We start from the raw sequence: 20,317 nt of genomic DNA, 5'->3' as shown, positions 1-20,317 counted from the left end.
AGTTTAAATAAAAAGAATTTTAAAAACCTGCACAGCTACAGAATTCCCAAATTTCCAAGAACAACATGTGTCCCAGTCTGTCTCAGTCATCCCACGTTCCTGAAATGCTAACTGCTGCACATTATCCTCCCGATGCAATCAGAGGTTTAATAGGTAGTTTTCAGTACCTTGTGCTAATTAGACACACCATTCTCTCACTCTGCGCTTCATTAACACAAATACGCAGGCCTTTAAACGCAAGCTGGTTGCTTTTCAACCCGTCCCTCCTCAGGACAGAGTGGAGCTGGAGGAGGCCTCGCTGCTGATGAAATCATTTCCATTCAGACAGCGAATCTCCCGCTGCTTTTATAACGCTCACCGCATTCCTCTCTCTTCTCGCGCATTCACACACATCCTTACTGAATCCATAAAATATTTTTCCTCGTGATGCATCTACTTAATTGCTTTGTTTTCGGGAGATCTGCGAGTGCCGGAGATGGAGATACGCAGCCACATGTGCAGGTGCTGCTGGAAGCCCGGATCAGACGAGAAGCCAAGTCCCAAACAGGAGGAACAGAACAGTCTGCCACACCTGTCTCTCTTTATGGAGTTCATAAAGAGCTCAAGTCTGTTATACAAAGAGCCAAAATATACAAATGGCGAAGCAGTGAATACAAGGCATCAAAATGACAGATGTCAGATACAAGCAAAAAATTTTTAAAAGGCTGCCAATATGGCGCACACTGCCTGCTTTGAATCGCACATAAAAGCTGGAAGTGCAATAAATTCAGGCCAAAGAGCAAGCCAAGTCATAATGGGCTGGAGTCTGCCATCCTGCAACTATATATGTAAATCAAATAGAGCCTCCCTGTGCCAGATAGTAATACTGATCTCTCGGCTGCCTCAATTATTAGTAAATAAGTAAGAGAAATTCATCATATGTGTGTAGCTGAGCAAAACAGTCTGTTCTCAAAAGCTTCAAGCCTTATTAAGCCTCAGCTGGACACAAATAACACAGAGCTCCACTACAGCCAACCAACCCCCCACCCCAACCCCCCACACAACCCCCCCATCTCTTTGATAGTCTCAATTTCAAAATTACACTCCAATTATACCCCCCTTCCGAACGCGCTGTGTAGTGCTTAGAGAATATGAAAATATCAATCTCCGACTGAACAACCCTGCAAGATTGCGATGTTATCTGAAGACGTATTCAGATAAGTAATTCGCATATCCTGTGCAGATGAATAGCGCGCAGGTTCGAGATTGTGGGAACGGCCGTGATTTATTTCTCTTCAGTCAAACCTCGAGGGTTGGCACCACTCGCTCGGCTCAGGCCGGGGCGCTGCCAGGAACCACACCATTTGTGATATTCAAATGAGCACATTGTTTTCCTGCGTGCTGACATGTATAGAGGGCACAGGCAACACAACGAGATTAGATCGTTTGGACGCAATCAGACGTTGTGCGCTAGTAGCATTCTAGGTGTATCTCTCAAATTATGGAGGCCCATTAATGAATGTGTCCACTCCTGATGCACAGTATATTACATTCATTCATCACGGCTGAAACGTCTGACAGGGAAACAGAAAACATCTTCTGTAATCATATAACTTCATGTCAAGGGCGGCTTAGGTTTGCGTCCATTTAATGGCTCGAGCGCTATTTCCCACTTGTGAGTAATAGACAACAAATGACCGCATTTTAGCTTCAGAACCAATATGTTCATGCATGTACAATATCTGGCCATCTGGGTTTAAATGAGCGAATACTTAAGAGGCTGTAATTAGATAATTACTGTTGTGGTTAATATGTTTCAACTGCCAACTATTTTTTTAACCCTAACCGATGTGAGAAGTGAGTAGCTTCTCGTTTCAAAAACAACCATGTTGAAAGACATTTGCCGCGGATGTGGAAAAGATGTTACTGCATATCAAAACTACCAAATTATTGGCGTGCATCAAAGCAAAGACTACAACTAAGGAGGCTGCGAAATAGCTGAAATTACTGGAATTGGGTTAACTATAAAAATGCAGTGTAGCATTGAATCTTCATCTTCTCAGAAGAAATATGGGTCATAGATTACTTAACTGCCTGGTGACGTTACACCATTGAAGAAGAAAAAAATCAACAGAAGAAATCACAAGAGCTATGAATCATAGGTGGACTGTTGATCTGATTTCATTTTCATTTCGAGTCGGTTGCACTTCTGTTATTTTTTTTCAAGCGGCTTTTTTTAGTTTTTACTTTAAACTTAAAGTATCTTAGAAACAGTGCTGGGTGTAACGTGTTACAAAGTAACACAGTAGAATACTTGGATTACCTTTTTAATGTAACGAGTGATCTAAGGCGTTAGGTCCGCCATTCACAGTAAGTACTCAGTTATTTAGTTACTTTTTCAAAAATGTAATCCGTTATTTAGACAATTAACGTAATCCGTGAGCCAGACAGCAGTCATTCCCAATCTGTTAGTATGTATGTGAGAAAGGCGTTCTGCAAGGAATATAAGAAAAAGTTGTCAAACATTGACATAATCGCTTGATTGCTAAAAAGCACAGCACTAGAAATCACAACTATGTTTAATAGTGAAAGTACGAACATTTTCAAATGAACAATGTGATAAGAACTCACAGGACTGAGACTAGAGGCTAATCGCAAAAGGGTTCAATTTGCTAAAAAGCACAAAGATTGGTCCTTGGAGCCAAAGAAAAGTCCTGATTGACCCTATACCAGAGAATTGGCTGCAATAAGAATAAAAATTAAACCACATGAAACGATGCAACCATAATGCATGGTTCCCACAGCACAAGTCTCCAGAGACAATGTTATGATCGGAGATTGTTTCAGTTGGTCAGGTCTAGGCAAAAAAAAAAATCAAGTCGGCTGACAACCTGAATGCACCGAATGAACAGGGTAGCTGTGCAAGGATTTTTTTTTTATTCCATGACGACAATGCCAATATTCATCAAGCTCAAATTGTGACTTTAACCCCTATTGAAAATGAATGTGCATTGTGGTTGAGGCTAAAGGTGGTCCAATTTAGTATTTGTGGAATAAGGCTATATGTTAACAACAAAATATGCAGCACATCTTATTATAGTTATACTTAGCATTTCATATATTAAGTATTCTCAAATATTATTCAAAAACAAATGAATAAATACATTTGGAAACAAAATGCAAGTAATATAGAACACTAGAGCCTCATTTTGCAACACCAACAGTTTAAGGTCAGCCTCGGGTCACTTTCCCCTGCAAATTCTGACGTCTATAGGACCTATAAGACAAGCCTCCCTCCTCTTACTCCCTACAGGCTGCTGTCATGCGCATAGAGAGAGCACAGATGCAGCGTCCTGAGGGATGCCATTCTCAGCTCCCTCCTAAAGCACGCTGAAGGACATCCAAGGAAGGAGAAATCTCACTGCAGTATAGAGGCGGTAAGATGGTTAGGAGCGGCTGCACCTGTCCCTCACTTTTATATATGGGGTATTTTAACCATGTTGTTGCACACTCGGGCGCGGGCTGAAACGACCGGTCACCTGAGACAGATACACTCACCCTGCTTCCAAGCAAACTCAGGCTGACCCTGATTCACTCAAGAAAGTGCAAAAAGCTGAGCAGATAGTGTTAGAGTGCTACACAAAGTTCTAGTACAGCGTGTTCTGGATAGTTAGGGTGAATTATTTAGTGTAATTCATTGAAGATCAGCTCCATGTCCTCTCTGCTTGTTTGAGTTTCATCCTTTCAGGCTTGCAGAATGCGTTAACATTTTTCTTTCTGACCGGCTAATAAAAAAGTTTTATGGGGAGATGTTCGGTCTTGCTACTTCACACACAAAAATGTTTACTTCCATCTTGTGTTTTTTGGTTTATTGAATTACACACAGTGTAAAAGTGTATCAAACCAAACAGCAAACAAAGCAAGGTTTCAATCTCGCTCTGATTAGGACTTGGATCAAACTTTCAAGAATACTCAAACACTAATATATCTATTTAAATGTGGTGAATCTAGTGCTATAAATAAAAAACAATAAAAAACAGGTGATTATTGAAAATATAAAGAAATAAAAACAAAAAGAAAAATGAGGGCATATCTTGCATGTATAGTTTCCAACAAATGTTAATGAACTGTATTATCTGGCGTGATTTTATTGCCGTGCTAATTCGGTACGTTGGTGCAGTGGTCATCACCGTGGCCTGTCCAGGGTCCAGGGTTCGATAGCCGCCTCGGGTCAGCTTGGTGGGTTTCCTCCCACAGTCCAAAGACATGCAGGTTAGTTTAATTCCCTTTCACAAATCCCGCCCGGCAATGGGTTAGCACCTTGTCCCAGGTGCCCTAAGTCGATCCCCCCGTGACCCTGTATAGAATAAGCGGTATAAAGGATGAATGAATGTTAATTCCTGCCTGTGTTTTGTCTCTTATAAAAGAATCATGTATTTTACTCATAGGTAAAATCAACTTTCCTTCCAACCAGCACAAGCATAAAAAGTAGAGCAAAAACTGTAGCTTTATTTGTCTCAGATGAACAGCTTGTACTAGGAAAGACCTATCATGGGGAACAAAAATCAAACTGAACTCCTGTCCTACATGTAAGACGGGCTGAGATGTTCACAGTAACTCCTGCAGAGTTAACAAATCCTGTGAGTGTTGACATCCTTTCCCTTTCTCATGTACACCGTGTGACATGAACACACACCTACTTTCTTCACGTCAACCTGACGTCAGCATCCAGCATGATTTATACTTTTCAAAAAGTATTTTATATATGGATGCACAATCGTATTGCGTGGCCGAACACTGGGGACTACACACTACACACACTGTGTATGAAGGTATACACAGTTATACACTGAGGAAGGTTTCAATATCAAAGCGAAATGAGGGGGAGAGACAGAAGGAGAGAGAGAGAGAGACACACAGAGAGAGAGAGAGGGAGGGGCGGGGTCAAAAGGTTGTGCGCATAAGAGGCAGAGGAGAAAAAAATAGAGAGAACCCCTTGCAGGAAGTTTCACCCCTCCTTCCCTTTAATGAGGTTATCTGTGAAAGCCTGGGCAGGATACAGTACCCTTTTGCTATTCACAACGGAAAGATTTCGTGTCTCCCAAAGAGGCCCCATCTGAGTGCAAAGGAAGTGTAAAATAACAATTATGCCCTAAGGAACAGCACTTTTCATTACACACATTTCGTAATTAATAAAAAAAAGCCCTTGTGACATTTCAAAAATGAAAAAAAAAAAAAAAGAAGCTGCGATAAGCAAATCTGTTATCATAAACAGATTGTTCAGTCTTCACAGCTATATGTCGCTTTGATCGATATCAGAGCGTGCGGTGAAGCGCTGGTGAAGTGTGTGGCAACAGCCACGAGAGTCACCGAGTGTGTATGTGTGTGTATGTCAGTGCTCCAGGTGGAGTGTGGGAGGAGCGCCTGGCGTTCTGGCTTTTTCGTAGCGAGCGCAGTCTCTTCAGGCTGACGTTAGCACACTAATCGCTTTAGCTGATCCCACTCGGCTGTGTGTGTGAGGCAGATGTTTGTCAGGCCACGGCACTGCTCTGCATTCACACTACACTAAGCGAGATTAACAACAACTGTCCGTATTTATCTGTTTATTTATTTATTTATTTCCTCTCTCCTGATCTTGGCCTGGCCTCAATCGTAATCCCTTGCTAAAAAAGATAATGCTTAGAAAATCCTTAGAAATTTATTCATTTTAAATGTCATTTAGTCATTTCAATGATGAAGACAGGAAAAGAATAACAATTTGCCGCATCAGAAAAATTTACGTCTATGAAACACCATCACCTCAGCTGTTCAATAGTGTCAACACACAACAGCGTGTCACCTTATCAAGTCATAACAAATCTTCTTGCCGTGAATCAAAGAGAAAAGAAAAAGCTTGCAGTACAAAGCATAAGCCTCTGTCATTCGATTCTCTCTCACTCCCTCTCCCCCCTCTTCCCCCCTGTTTTTTTTTCTTCTTTTTTTTTAACTCTGTTGTTCTTTTCTGCAGGTGCTGGGGCCCCGAGGGCCCGGGGCATCCACAGACGTGAGCCAGATTCAGATGGAGGCAGCAGCTCTTTGCACGTAAACACTACCAGACGCTTTGGCCACATGTTAAGTCCAGGCCCGCGGGTTACTCAAACCAACCCGGTACTTGTCATGCTCATGATACACTGCGAACAAACTTCCTGAAACATTTCACAGCAAATAGAACAGAAAACTACACCGAAATCAAAAACCGTTTGAAGGCTCTGGAGTCGAGCCTGGTGCCACAAATTTAATCAGAAAAACCGCTGGAAGTTTTGTTTGTGCTTGAGAATTTGTTCGTTGAGGAACTTGGACAGATGGAGCGCTTTATCCAATCTAGCACTCGATCCACATGTTTACCTCGATGTATCAGTAACAGTTACAATAAAGCATGAACATCTGCTGGAACTTGAGCAGATACAAATACGCGGCTACGAATAGGGATGTCTCAATGGATATTAAAGCAAAACACTCAACAGATCACGAAACACAAAACAGTACTGAATAATGTAAAGAGAAAGGCATGGCAACCTGGAGCCCCTAAATGAAACCGAACAGCTCCCTGACTTCAACGATGTTTTAAAGCTAGATTAAAAATGGAAAGGCACTCCAACCTGTTCACAGTGCAGGCTTGCGGTGTGGTGAATGCCCCCCCCTTCCCCCTCCCTTCCCTTCATAGAGTCGGTGGGGAATCTCCTTCTCTCCCTGCTCGGAGCTACACCGGCCTCCAGCGCACCTGCAACCAGATAAAGCACATGTTACACTTGGCTCAAAATGTAAGCATCTTCCATGAAGTGTTTCTGAGTTAACCCGACCATGCACATTGTCATGAAGTGTTCTGTGTGCGTTGGGTGGGGCACATTTTGTAAAAAGTCAAAATTAAAAAGTTTCAAGCTACAATCGCAAGCGTCTGGCAAGACATGGAATCACATGCACCACCCCCCCACCAAGGCTTCCTCTGTTCCTACGGTGTCCTTCCATAAAGGTTATCGTAGAGCTGCTTTGTCGCTCCTAATCCCAAATTCATTACGTATAGCAGTTACCACAGTTTAATGTGATAGGTTTGCTGAATGCCTGGCTAAGCTCCTTCACAGTTCACTGCTAACTAAGGACAGCGGCAGTGAGACAAGGAGACACTTTATATAAGCATGCCAGAGCCGTAAACATGTATGGTGGTGCGTGTCATCGTCAAATTTAATTTACCGATCTCACAACTCATACCAAGTTGACGGATAAGCCTATTAAGTCACTATTAAGTCTACAGAAATATAAATAATGGCAGCGTGAAGACTCTTAAGTTTCTTGGCGCGAGTCAGAGCAGTCGCTTTCCTTCCAATAAGGAAGGTCAAGCCGCACCATGTAAGAAGAATCCGAGGGTGATAATGATGAGCTCTTGGACCAGGCTGTCACAGGACCAGGCTCAGATAGCTGTTAACTGGAGTGAATGGCCAATCGCCTCATTTTCGACTATGAGGAACACGTGACCACCTTTGAGAGCATAAAGAAAATATGGTGGAAAAGAAAATTAGTTGCATTGCCAAAATCAGTACATACACATAGTAGTATGAAGCGTTATCTATGGGCAGCCATATCTTTATCACTTTAGAGATAGTGATAATGCACTAAATATTCAACAAATCTGAAACCTTTAATCATGAATATGATTTAGATTGGATCGGGTATTATGAGAATCCAGTTCCCACTTTTGCTACGAGTCGCTATGGTTTTAAAATCGTCTTTACATGGCACATGCTCCTTCGCTCTGTAGTATCCATTGCTGAGATGATTTTTTTTTAAATACTTTCATGCAGTGGAATAATGACTGTTTAGCTTCCAATCTTCCGGTCATGTGACACCTCACTGTCACTGTGGCTGCCTTGGTGATCCGTAGCATGCTGCCAGCTGTCACAGCCTTTGGCAGGTTGCGATTGCCCTGTGTTTGAGTGCAGAAGTACAGGAATAGGTCTACGGGAACATGCGGTAAACCTACACTTTTAAGCTTGTTCACTAAGCATGCCAGCAAGCTCATCACTTATTACAACCTGTGAATTTATACTTATTTGTAGCAAAAAATCAGTGGTAAAGTGGAAACTGGGCATATATCATTTACACCTTGATGTGGCAAAGTCTAATTACTAGGGATGGGAATTACCAGGGAGCAGCTGACATGATATTATTATGATACCTAGGCACTAATTCGATTTGTATTGCTAGTCTGTCCTGATACAATGTTCTTTTTTTTTTTTAGATTTTGTTACAATTCTAAACGAAGGACATGTTTGAAAAGTTCAGCACACACCACCAGTAGGATTATAGTCGGACTGCAACATTTTACCACCTCAAATGCAAACGTATATAGATTAAAAATATATTTTTTTAAAATCTCTTTTTCCAGTCGGTGTGATTATAAATGAATCATCACACAAAAGAATCATCAGACACATCACTGAATCGATTTTTCCCCCCATCTCTACTAATTACTATCTACTCCTAGACTTCTACTTAAAAAATGTCCTGTCTTTTCTGGTACAGTACCCTGAAAGTTAGTAGCTACTGCTTAGGCACAACATTTACATTACATTTACAGCTTTTGGCAGGCGTCCTTATCCGGAACGACTCACAGAAGTGCTTTGTAGTCCGCATCAAAAAATCTCCTCTCGCTAGGTCAAGGTCTGAATACACGATCGAGCACAATCTCAACAACAGCTATTTTACATCCGACTGAGAACTCTCAGTGAGACTGGATAAAAATATTTGAGCTTCTGAAGTTGTTTATTTAAAGAAAATGATTCATTCATCTTCAATATCTGCTTTATCCTTGTCAGTGGATCAGAAGTCTATTCCAGCAACACTGGGTACAAGGCAGGAACAGAGCCTGGATGTTCCATCATACACATACGCACATTTACATATAGAGAAAAGCAAGATTCTCTGCACATTAATGCATGTAAAAGATTAATAGCTGTTCGTGTGAAGCTGTGGAAATTTGTTTGGATTGTACGACCTAAAAAGCAGTGTTTATGTCTTAATGTCTAATAAGCATGATGCCCACAATAAAGCTATTTACATTACATAATCTGCTTTCCATTATATATGATTAAATCAATAAAATAAAATGTATCAGGTTTTTATTTCTAAAGGTATTTCACAAGTAAGTGTCAATTCTGTTTGTTTGTTTTTTTGTGCAGGGGTGAGTACGAGTGTGCGATTGTGATATTACTTGTTCATTTTTATTCAAAGGTTTTATTAATATAAAACGCATAACCAGGTGTATGAAAATTGACATTTTCTTAAGTGGATTTTCTGAGAGATCTATATGAGGATCTCTGCCTCAAAGCTTAGAAAGAGGATCATGTATCATTTCGATGCAAAACAGAAGCGTTAACCTACGTCGTTCTTTGTGCGAGTGGAACAATTGACCATTTTGCAGAAACACAATTATAGTGAGTGAAATGAGTACATGCTTCACTCCAGGAGAGAGAAACTGTCATTTCTGCATATTTGAATCTACTAGAAAGCAATCACTGCAATATGCAAACATTCATGAGGAAATAAATGTAGTAGAAAATTTGGTGCAGATCTGCCAATTGCATTTGGATAGGGAAAGTCAGGACGGAAAAACACACTGTGCATACACACACACACACACACATACACACAGACACAGAGCAACACTGAAAGCACTACACTATTCCACTGGCACTGAATATTAACTACAGAACAAACAGCTTAAAAACACATAAAAATGTACTAGAACACATGATCAAGTTAACACCCTTCGCATGTGTTATTAAAGTGTGTGCAAGTGTGAAGAAAGATGTTTAACACGCACAATTAGCTTCATGCATTTATCTGGGGACGAGTTTCTAAAGGTTATGAATGTACCATTTCCCTATAAGCCACATTTATTTCGAAATCTCAGCCATGCTAACGTTTTTTCTTTAATTCTTGGCCAAAGACGGTCTGAGGATGGCTGAAATGTCAGCTAAACCAGCTTAGAATTTTGGACTCAAACCTGGCTGGAGCATTTCTGCTGAATTTACTGGATAAATGCTCCATTCATGTACCATGTGTTCACCTATTGCATTGTAAATAAAGTAAATAAGTCAGAACTAATGACTGATAGAAGAGAAAAAACCTTCCAAAAAGAGCCCTTAAGAAATTTTACTATGGTATGTTTACTATGGAACATACCATAATATCACATAGTATTACCATGGTAGCTATTATATAACTGATCAAGGTAGGTACTATATCACTTTCGTGGGCACTATGGCAGCACTATGATATGTAACAGCGTAAGTTATTGAATACCGTGGTAGTTCGATGAGTACCGTGTTAGTACTATATGAGATATGTTAGTACATACTATTGGTATGGTATAGTACAGAGGGTACCATATTAGATATATGTTAAACTTTAACAGTGGGTACTGTGGTCCCCACAAATACCATGCTATCCACCAAAGCATTGTGTACTATCCTATGGAGTGTATCATAGCAGGTAACAGTATCACTGTACCGAATATGTACTATATAGAATCAGGTACTATAGTGTGGTATATGAATTATATCAGCAAACAATGACAGTGGTACTGTCAAAAATGGCTTTAAAGCATCCATTCTCTAAAAGTATTTGTCAAAATTAAGATGATTTTTATAATAATAATAATCATCATAATAATCATAATATATTATTTGTTATTATTATAAGATTTTTTAAACATCAGGTATGTTTTAGCATTCTTAATGTTCTTCTGAAGCACCCACAGAATCACTACATAACCATTGAAGAGTTGGTGTTTCATTCAAAATATTCTTTCTAAATCTGCACCCTATAATTTCACATCTTACTCATTACCTTCTTACGTTTTAATACACAAAACATACCTGACTTTATTGATCTAACATTCACCTATCATGCCTTTCATCCCGTTCCCGCTCTAAACGCTTCAGCTCGAGTGGTGGAGTTGTACGAGTCTGTCTGCACTGAATTAGACGTCCTGGAACTGAGAAGAGCATTAAACTACAGCTTACCTCCTCATAATACACTCTCAATTTAAAAAAAAAAAAAAATCCCAACCAGCCTAAGTGCAGAGACATGCAGAAAAAAAAAATCAATGTAGCCAGCAGAGCAAACGGTTGGTAATTGCAGCTGGAAAGGGGAGTACTAAAGTGATTTGTTAAGGTGAAATAACACGGCTCCCTCCTAACAGCACTCGCTCATTGGAGACAGAAGTATGGCGGCGGAGGCCTGCCAAAAGCAGTAATTGATAATTTACATGCAAATAGAAAAAGCCACAAAATGGGCGCAATTTAGAAAACGTACTGAGCTCTTTCAGATGCTGTGTGGCACCGGCTTCCTGCGAAATCAATTCACACTCTGAGGAAACCATTTTCTTCAGCCGGAGATAAAGCGCCTGACTATGAGCTGTCAGATACTTATCAATGGGAAATTAGCAAAGAAGTACTATTTCCCCAAAACAAACAGGCCAAGTGTTCCACCTAGTGCCGCTGTCTCTCTTTTGAAATGAACTATATCATCATCTGTTACTTTCAGTGATGCACCACTATAAACATCAACGATAAAATGTTTAGAGCATGTTTCCCAGGGAGACAGGTCATTTCTCATAAAAAAATAAAAAAATAAATACATACATACAGTGTATTTTAAATCCTAAATGGCACAATGGCGTGTTTTGAAGGAAACAATTGCCTTCCCTTGGGAGATCCTGTGTGCAGCGTGTAGTAGTACATGTGCCTATACTGTATACAGTACATACATACATCCATCTCAATGTCTTATCATATGGAATCATTTTATTTCTTTTTAGGGAAATATGTATCCAGTAACATAACCAAAGGCAGACAACAGCGTTTTTAAACAGACGACAAACTCGTGGAGTGCAATACGAAGGAGCGTTCCCGCTCTCAGTGTGCAGCCCACCTGCTCGTCTCATCTCTCAACACAGGCTACAAACCCCAAATTTAATTCTGAAGTTTTAACCTAACCGCCAGCCATTTTGCATTTCATCTTTATTGAAATGTGTCTTCTCTGCTCCCTTAATGTGGATGCCAGTTAAAGAAAAAATGCTTGTTCAAGTACAGCCAAGTAGTTTCTCTCCTAACCTTTCCATCGCTGTCAGAAATGCTCAATTATACTCGACTCTTGAGTGTAGAGGGAAAAAAATTCAATAAATATTTTTTCGCGATTGAATATTCAGGAAATGACACCGGGATGTGAGTGAAGATGCTCAGACTCAGTTTTTCATCCATTTCAAGCTGTTTTGGGGTTTTTAATGAACGACAAAGTCGAATGCCAGATTTTACAGTGGAGGAAATGTGGCTAGAGGAAATGTTACAGTTTACACTGCTGATATGTTTTAACAATATTACTCTGATTTAAACAATGCTTATCAGAATTTGATTAAACGCACATCCGAGATACACATATCTAACAAAACAGCTTGTGGATATGCAATCAGACACACCTCTCGGGCAGCCAATCGGCTTTCTCCTGACATGCAGCAGTAAAGAAACACACAGTGTGTGGTTAGCTCATGGGACGCCCCCTTTCTGTTTCTCATGGCAAATATGTAAAAATCAAGTGTAAGTAAGCTGTAACAGCCACATTAATCGTGTGTTAGTCGGCACATCTCACTATTATTTAAGCAGATCTTTTATTTTATTTTTACAATTTTTATATTTTTATATTTACATCTATATTTAACAGTGGTGCTTAATGACCTTTGGCAATAACACATATAGTATGTTATTGTAAATGCAAAAACTTACATATTTAATTGATGATTTTTGCATAACTTAGTTATTGGAAATAGCAACAGATTGAATGTAATAAATCTTATTAACTGAGAATAAGAATAAAATGTCTTTCTTTAAGCAAGAAAAAAATTGTGCTATAGATATTTTTGCTCAGAAAGTCCATGCTTTGATATATTTATATATTATACAAAATGTATGAAAATTCAGTAATTGTTAGGAATCTTTTTCTATTAAAAAGTTACAATTTTATGATAAAATATGTTAATATGCCTATATACTGTAGTATATAAACTAATAGATCATCAACCAAATAAAATCATCTACTAATCAAGTATCGAAGGCTTTTAGAAACTCGCACATCAGTAAACTAATTTGTGTTTTGCACTTAATAACATGAAGCTATTTCGAAATTTCAATCACACTATTACATTTAAACTACGAGACTAACGCTAAAATTACACTCAGTTTACCCTTCTAATTAACAATACCATCCTGACACAAATCTTTTCATGCTGAAGGCATTCAGGCTAATCTCAGAGACATCGCTTATGTTTTTTTTTTTTAAGATCAAACGTTTAAAGGAGGCCCTAAAGACAACTTATGATTTAAAGGGATGACTGTAGAAGCATCATATAGCAGGACAAAATAGCTGCAGAATACAAAGGTTTTAGTCTGAGCATCTGTTGAAAAAATATATACTTCTAACACTGAAGCAAGACAATAAATGTTAAGAGAACACAGCTGTTATTTTAAATGAAGGGTCCTGTGTTAAAAATGAAATGCCTTAATTAATTTACAGATAAGCATGACAATCTGCTTAGCATTAATCAAATTGTGATACACTCCATTAGCGGACTTGTGTGCTACATTCATGAAACAAATTACACAATTTTATATATCCGCCTTGTCAACTTGATAAGGGAATATGGACAAGTTAGAGACCTACAAAGACGCCAAAAGAATGAGTTTTAAAGGTACAGTGGCATCCAAAGTCCAACAGTAAAAAAAACATGCTATTTAACATTATTTTGTAAGTAAATATAATATTTTTATTACAAATTAAATGATTAAACTAAATAACTTTAAGAGGATTAAAAATAGAATAATTAAAAATATTTACATACATTTCAGAGGTTCTTAGTATTTAAGACGTCCACTTCGTGTTTTAATGACAGTCTGCGTTCTACATACCAAGACATTTTAGACCAAAATCCCTCAGACACTCGTCTAAACACCAGTTGCAGTAGAAGGGTTAAAACTAAAAAAAAAAAAAAATAACTTTTGCATGATGAAGCTACATGAATGACGTCACAAGTTTGCTCGCCTTTAAATGTCGACTTATAAATTGTGCTCAATCTTAAATATTCATGATGTATTAAACATTCCCTTTCTTTTAATATTTTCAAAATCGTGCAGCACAATCGTTCGACTCGAGCGTAATCTGTCATCTGAATGTATTGAAGTGTCACAACAGCCACAGGGCCACATGACACAGCTTCTAGTTATTTCTTTGCGTTGGAATGTGAGTTGTGTACGTATTACATATAGTATTTCTGCTTAGTCTTTTTCATGAATGCATGACAAATGAAACACAAATACGTTGCAGTTTGGGATTCTGGCTTAAATTGAATTTGAGAACTTACTCCAGAGTTGTTCTGTGTAACTGTGCTGTTAATGCTATTTTTTTATGACCTTATTAAATCCATCCCTAAGATCCGTCTATATCATCATTCCTTTCCAGAAGTACACCTTTCGAAGGATCAGATGCTTTATGTAGCAGCTGAATTATCTGTCAGGGAGCTGAGTTCCTCAGATTCGAGCACCGATATGAAAACAAACATGACAAATTCATAAAATTATGACTCCATTTTCTCTCTGCCGTTCTCGCGGTTCCATTTATCCCCTTCTCACTGACTGGCTGTTTACAACAGCGGTAATTAACAGACCCTTCTCTACCGGAGGATGCGCCAAGCAGTAAAGGTAAATTATGCAGAGTTTTGCTATGCTAATCCAGGTAATTTGCTTCATGCTGAGCAAACTTCCACAGCCTTGATTAACGATTCATTTTACTGCATTAGTCATCCGGTCATAATATGACATACTGCAACACGCACAGCTCACGGAGCTTGTAAGAGATGCTGATTTGGTTGCAGATTGTTAAAGCTGTCGGTTAAAAAGCCCCAAAACACTGGCCAATCAGAAGGCCATACCGCAAGTGTGAAAACCTGTTAAAGGAATAAACGTCTACTGGGAGATGAGACCAGGCCTAGCATGTGACTATGTGATAAACAAGCACTGCATTCTAAACCTCAGCAATGTCACACTGGAGGCTTTACTTTGGTTCTTGCGGTCCTGGTTATGCATAACACTTTAGGCACATGTCAGAGGTCTTACTGAGGACAGGATGACTGATAGCCATAGTAAGAGCTCCTTATTACATGGACAATGTCCATAAAGACCTAAAGAGTACCAAGCTGAGAAGTGTAGTCTGAGCAATAGATATTGCCATACTCACTCTTCATAACCCCTTCAAGAGAAAAAACAAAGCCTTTTGGGGGGGAAAAAAAATAAACAAATTTTCTTAGAAAATCAGCTTCCTACTATATTTTCCAGGAGGGCTGTAGCATAGAAGACTGTGCTGTCTAGAGAATCCTGCTGCTCAATGCGTTCATTTATACGCCTGTCACTAAGGGCGGTGGAAATATCTCATTTTTTTCCCCTTAAACCAATACCTCATCAGTCAATGGTAACAAAAGGTCAGAAACATTACAGCGGTCCCACTTGGCACATTTAAACCAACTGCATCTTCTCTTAAGTGAACTACAGAGTAGGTTTGAATGGTAAACACAATTCAGTGCATAAAAAAAGGTACGCTACTGAAACACTCCGATTTGTTAGAGTGTCTAAAATAATCACTGAGGGATTATAATGATAGGTTTCACCACCGAAGCCTGCAACGTGTCGTTTTCAGTTGATTGTAAACCACGTCCACAAACAAGATGAGAGAGAAGATAGTTGCTGTTTTGCAGGTCGCTAAATGGGGCTGAATGCCAAAGCGATAGATAGACTGATAGATTGATAGAGACAGAGAAAAAGAAATAAGAAGAATGAGAAAGCAAGGGCGGGCTCGACAGCTGAGTAGACACTGATTATGGTGATGATGCAAGTCCAGACCTCAGGCCGAGCCACAGTGAGTCACAGAGGCGAGCAAGCTGTTTGGATCGCACAACAGAGTCTATTATTACATCTCGCATGTGACAACTCCCAGCTCGCCGCACGGCCACGACCCGCACCAAAACAGCAGCGAGACGCTGCAAAAACAAACATGTGACAAACAAACAACTTAAAGTTAATAGATAAATATAAGCTAATTTTCTATAAATGAGTAGGATAAGATTCAATAGAATGCATTATGATGCATTGCAGTCTTTGGCTTTTGATTTCATGTAATGGAGCTAAAAAAGGGCACTTGACTGAAACACGCAAGAGCCATTTTTAAGGTCGAACAGAGCATCAACAACCATCAAAATGTAAAAACCGTTGCAGCCGCGACATCCACCCAAAGGTAATCCACTTCACCGAAGTCGAAGTGACATGAATCTGGCTCATCGCACACACATGCACACTTTACAAAGTCTGCCTGAGTAAAGGTGTCAGGGCGAGTACAGGGCAGGGCGGCCCAGGCTGGATTTGAGAAATGAATGCGGCAAATGGGTGGCACTTCAGAGCCGCTCTCCACGACTAAAGACCAACAAGATCAATTACCAACAGTGAGCGGCACCTTAATGAGAGAGGTTTCCATTACCTCCATAAAAGGCCTAAGTGAGGCCCGCTGATGAAGCGGCCCTGTAATAGCCTTCCTCCCTCTCCCTCCCTAATGACACTGCAAGTGGATTACGCGGCCAATCCCAGCATCCGCCGTGTTTATCATTTATGTAAATAACATAAGGAGCGGTGACACGACACGGTAAACGAGGCTCCGGAGCGCCCACTGAGGGAAAAGGTGGAGGAGCTGGCACAGGGGGTTGAGAAAACAGCAATATATAAGCTGGGAAAAAGCTTTTAACAGTGTGTTACATTATTAAAATGAGCTTCTACCGTGACCGTGTTTATATTCTGGGGAAAAAAATGTATTAGCAAGAATATAACTGTATACTCGGTGTGTGTGCGTGTGTGTGTGTGTGTGTGTGTGTGTGTCTGCAAGATTTTATTTTTTTTTAAATATAAGAACACTAAAAGCCTTCCTACTCTGCATCAGCCGGGCTATTCTAATATGCACCACCTGACAGAAAAGGATAAAAAAAATGCATCAGCACAAATATACACAAGTGGCAGTAATCCTCTGCCCCCAATGTTCAGGCTGCGCAATAAGCAAACTGAGCTTATCAGTTCCAACCACCGCTCCTTTTAATAGCCACCATGATGGCAGTCGTTTCAGGCAGGTTTCAGTTCCTGCTTTTAAAGAGCCCTAGCACATGCTCGTGTGTGTACACAGTATGCATGCAAGTCGATGTGTGTATAACAACTCTGGCTTTTCTGCTCTTTGAGCTGTGCACAGGTGAAGACTGAGTAGAAAGATGTCTGGACCGACTCATTATCTGGGTGCAAACAGCTGAAGTGAGCATACAGCACATTAATGCTTTACCGCCTGCTCACTCGTATCGGCCTTTAAATTAGAGTTTTGCACCGGCTCGATTTTTAAAGCTGTTTACCATGTAAAGCACAGTGCACTCCCGTCTATAACACCAGTGCCTGATGCAGCAGGGGGGGAAAAAAAAGACTCTTGGTATGAATTTAAAACATAATAAACTCAGCTGCTGTCCATTGCGGCTCCCCGAACGCCGCAGAGCGCTCGTGCGAAAAAACTCCGTGATGCGCCAGATCTCAAGTGACGAGGACAAACAGTAAATTCCCTCTGGATCACGACTGAGGCAATTTAGATAAGTGTCAAAACAATCCAGCGCACTTCCATGCCGCAAGTTTCGGGTGACAACTTCCTATAATTCCAAGGGGTGAGTTTAGATTACAAATCAAGCAATTCACACGTTTTTATTTTAACAACAACACAGAGACATGCCGTTGCACAGAGGAAAAGCTCGGCCAATCTAAACACAAGCTGAACTGATTCTCACATCAGGAAGTCTGGTGATTATCTCGCTAGTGCATCGGCTGCGTTCGCAAAGGTCAGCCGCACGATCGCAAGTTCTGTTTCATGAATCACACTCGAGTGCGATTCTTAGCATTAAAATGAATCTCCATCTGTAAATCTAACGGATGGCATGCGGATGTGCATGTCACCAAAGGCTTGAGAGAGGAAGCGAATTATATAAATATTAGCTGTTGACACAAGTGTGTGACCATATTTCAGCGAAGTGACAAGGCGAGCTGATCACAGCCGCGCGATAATAAAGTCAGTGACGGCCACTAACGTCAAACGATGTAAATGATCTCAGGCGTCCTCGCTGCCAACAACTGTAGCTCTCTTCTGCTGCAAACAAGCTTCAAAAATCCCAGCGCTCAATAACACCAGGCTGATTTGCACACTTGCACAAAAAAACGTGTTAATTAAGAAAGCCATGTAGACGGTAATAATGACAGATCAGCTCTATCACCTAGAGCAGAAGTTCTTGCGCGTTTTTAGCAGCCAGGGACCCCTTTACCTATAAAGCATGTTCCACTGGGTGCCACAGTACATATTTAGGAACATAATCCAGGACTTTATTCATAAGGCTTATTGTTAATTTGTACAGTAACTGCTTTTTATTAAAGTCATGGAGATTTTTCATTGAGCTTTCCACTAGAGGAATACATTAAGCCCAAGCTGACATGATTCATAGGCCTACTTGTTTTGAGTTATTGATTTCTGAACTAATACACAACAATAAATTAGGCTCAACTGATTTAATTCAATAATACATATAAGAACTTGTGATATTTCTAGACAGTGAACAGATAAAAAAGAAGAAATCACAGATATACTGTATATTTTATAAAAATGCTCACAAACGGATAAACAATCCTTGGGCCATCGGTTGGTTTGATGTGCTTAAAGTGCTCAAAGGAGTGTGTGAGAGTGGTGGAATAACACACACACACACACACACACACACCGATATTTAATCAGGTCAACAATATGGAAGAAAAAGGGACATGCTGGATGTCGCTCAGGTGTTTCCAGCGCCAGCATGAAATCTCTATCCATGCTACTCTGTGTTACTGTGGATGAGTCTGAGACACACACACACACACACACACACACATGGAATATACAAACATTCCAGCAGACTGACATAAAATTCCAGCTTGTTAGTAAAATTCCAGCTTGTTAGTATACACCAGCCAGCCACGGCCTTCACAGTGACTTAATATGCCACACACACACACACACACACACACACAGACACACACGTCTCTCTCTCTCTCTCTCTCTCTCTGCCATTTCAGGCTAAAGGCCAGGAAGACATTACTGTGCTCTTCAGTGGAATGTTCTAGAGCCTGCCCCAAGGCCACTGAGGACATTATCATGAGAACTCAGAGGAAAGGCCATTGTGTTTACAACAGGCAACTTCCTCTCTCTCTCTGATCCCTTTGTGTTTCCACGTTAATGCAAATAGATGGGACTCGGCGCGTACCTGCCATTGGCTTAAAGGAAAGGGGATCCCGAGTTTAAAAAGAAAAAGAAAAGTCCTTTTTAAGAGTTTGCATGACTGGAAATTTAGACGCAATAAAGTGTTTCACAGAGTTTATAATAATTAGTGAGCAAAAGCTGGCTTTTATTTGACAACCTAAGAGCTCTGTTCAACTTGCTGGCTCTCGGTGACTACTCATAGAGACAAGACAAAACAAACACAAATATCAGCACGGAGCTACGCTCACACACACACACACACACACACACACACACACACACACGTCTCCAGCTCCTCGTAAGGTAAAGGTCAAACTGTCAGTGTACTGCCAGAGGTAAAAGCAAGCACACCACACCGATGATTATGCCTCTGAGTAAATTATGTGAAAGTTGGGAGTGCTTAGCGACGTGGCGCAACATGACGAGGTTAAAAGGACACGTTTCGTGTCACGTTCCTCCGAGACGCGGAACGTTCAGCTGAGGTTAATTGCAAAATCTAGCTGTAACTGCAACAATGCATTCATGGAGAAGTACTATGGGTCTGTGTGTAAAAGGGCTCTCCCGGACTTAAACAAAACACACACACACGCACGCACACTTCAAGCATAAAAACAATTTTGAGCAGAAAACTAAAAACTTTCACCACAGTTGTAATTTTTTTTTTTTTTTTGGAAATAAAAACCTTATAAAAACAACCTCCAAACCACTAATTCTTTTGACAGGTATTATCAATTTGCGATTTCAAACGGTGACTGATATTTCATGGGCCACCAAAAGTGCTTTGAATTATTGATAACGTAGGAGCAGGAAGATTTTAAGCAGCTCTGCTCCTTTTATCAATCATTCATGCAGTTTCCATCGAAAACACTTCACTCCCTCAAGTATCAGATCTCACTTGAAGGTG

At 40.1% G+C, this 20,317-nt stretch overlaps 1 protein-coding gene across 9 annotated transcripts in view; it reads right to left on the bottom strand.

Annotated features, from left to right (window-relative positions):
* zmiz1a (zinc finger, MIZ-type containing 1a) overlaps window positions 1-20,317 on the bottom strand; it is a 127,065-nt gene that overhangs the window by 89,554 nt on the left and 17,194 nt on the right. For 8 of the 9 annotated variants that reach the window (XM_053501887.1, XM_053501892.1, XM_053501883.1 and 5 more), the window contains exon 2: window positions 6,618-6,739. The exons of the other annotated variant lie outside the window; for it this stretch is intronic. The gene's annotated coding sequence lies outside the window, so the exon portion shown is untranslated. The remainder of the gene's footprint in view (window positions 1-6,617; window positions 6,740-20,317) is intronic. 9 annotated transcript variants of the gene reach the window in all.

The sequence above is a fragment of the Clarias gariepinus genome, chromosome 8, assembly GCF_024256425.1.
Source record: "Clarias gariepinus isolate MV-2021 ecotype Netherlands chromosome 8, CGAR_prim_01v2, whole genome shotgun sequence".
In the NCBI taxonomy this organism is placed as follows: Eukaryota; Metazoa; Chordata; class Actinopteri; order Siluriformes; family Clariidae; genus Clarias; species Clarias gariepinus.
This window is presented reverse-complemented; position numbering and strand designations above follow the sequence as displayed.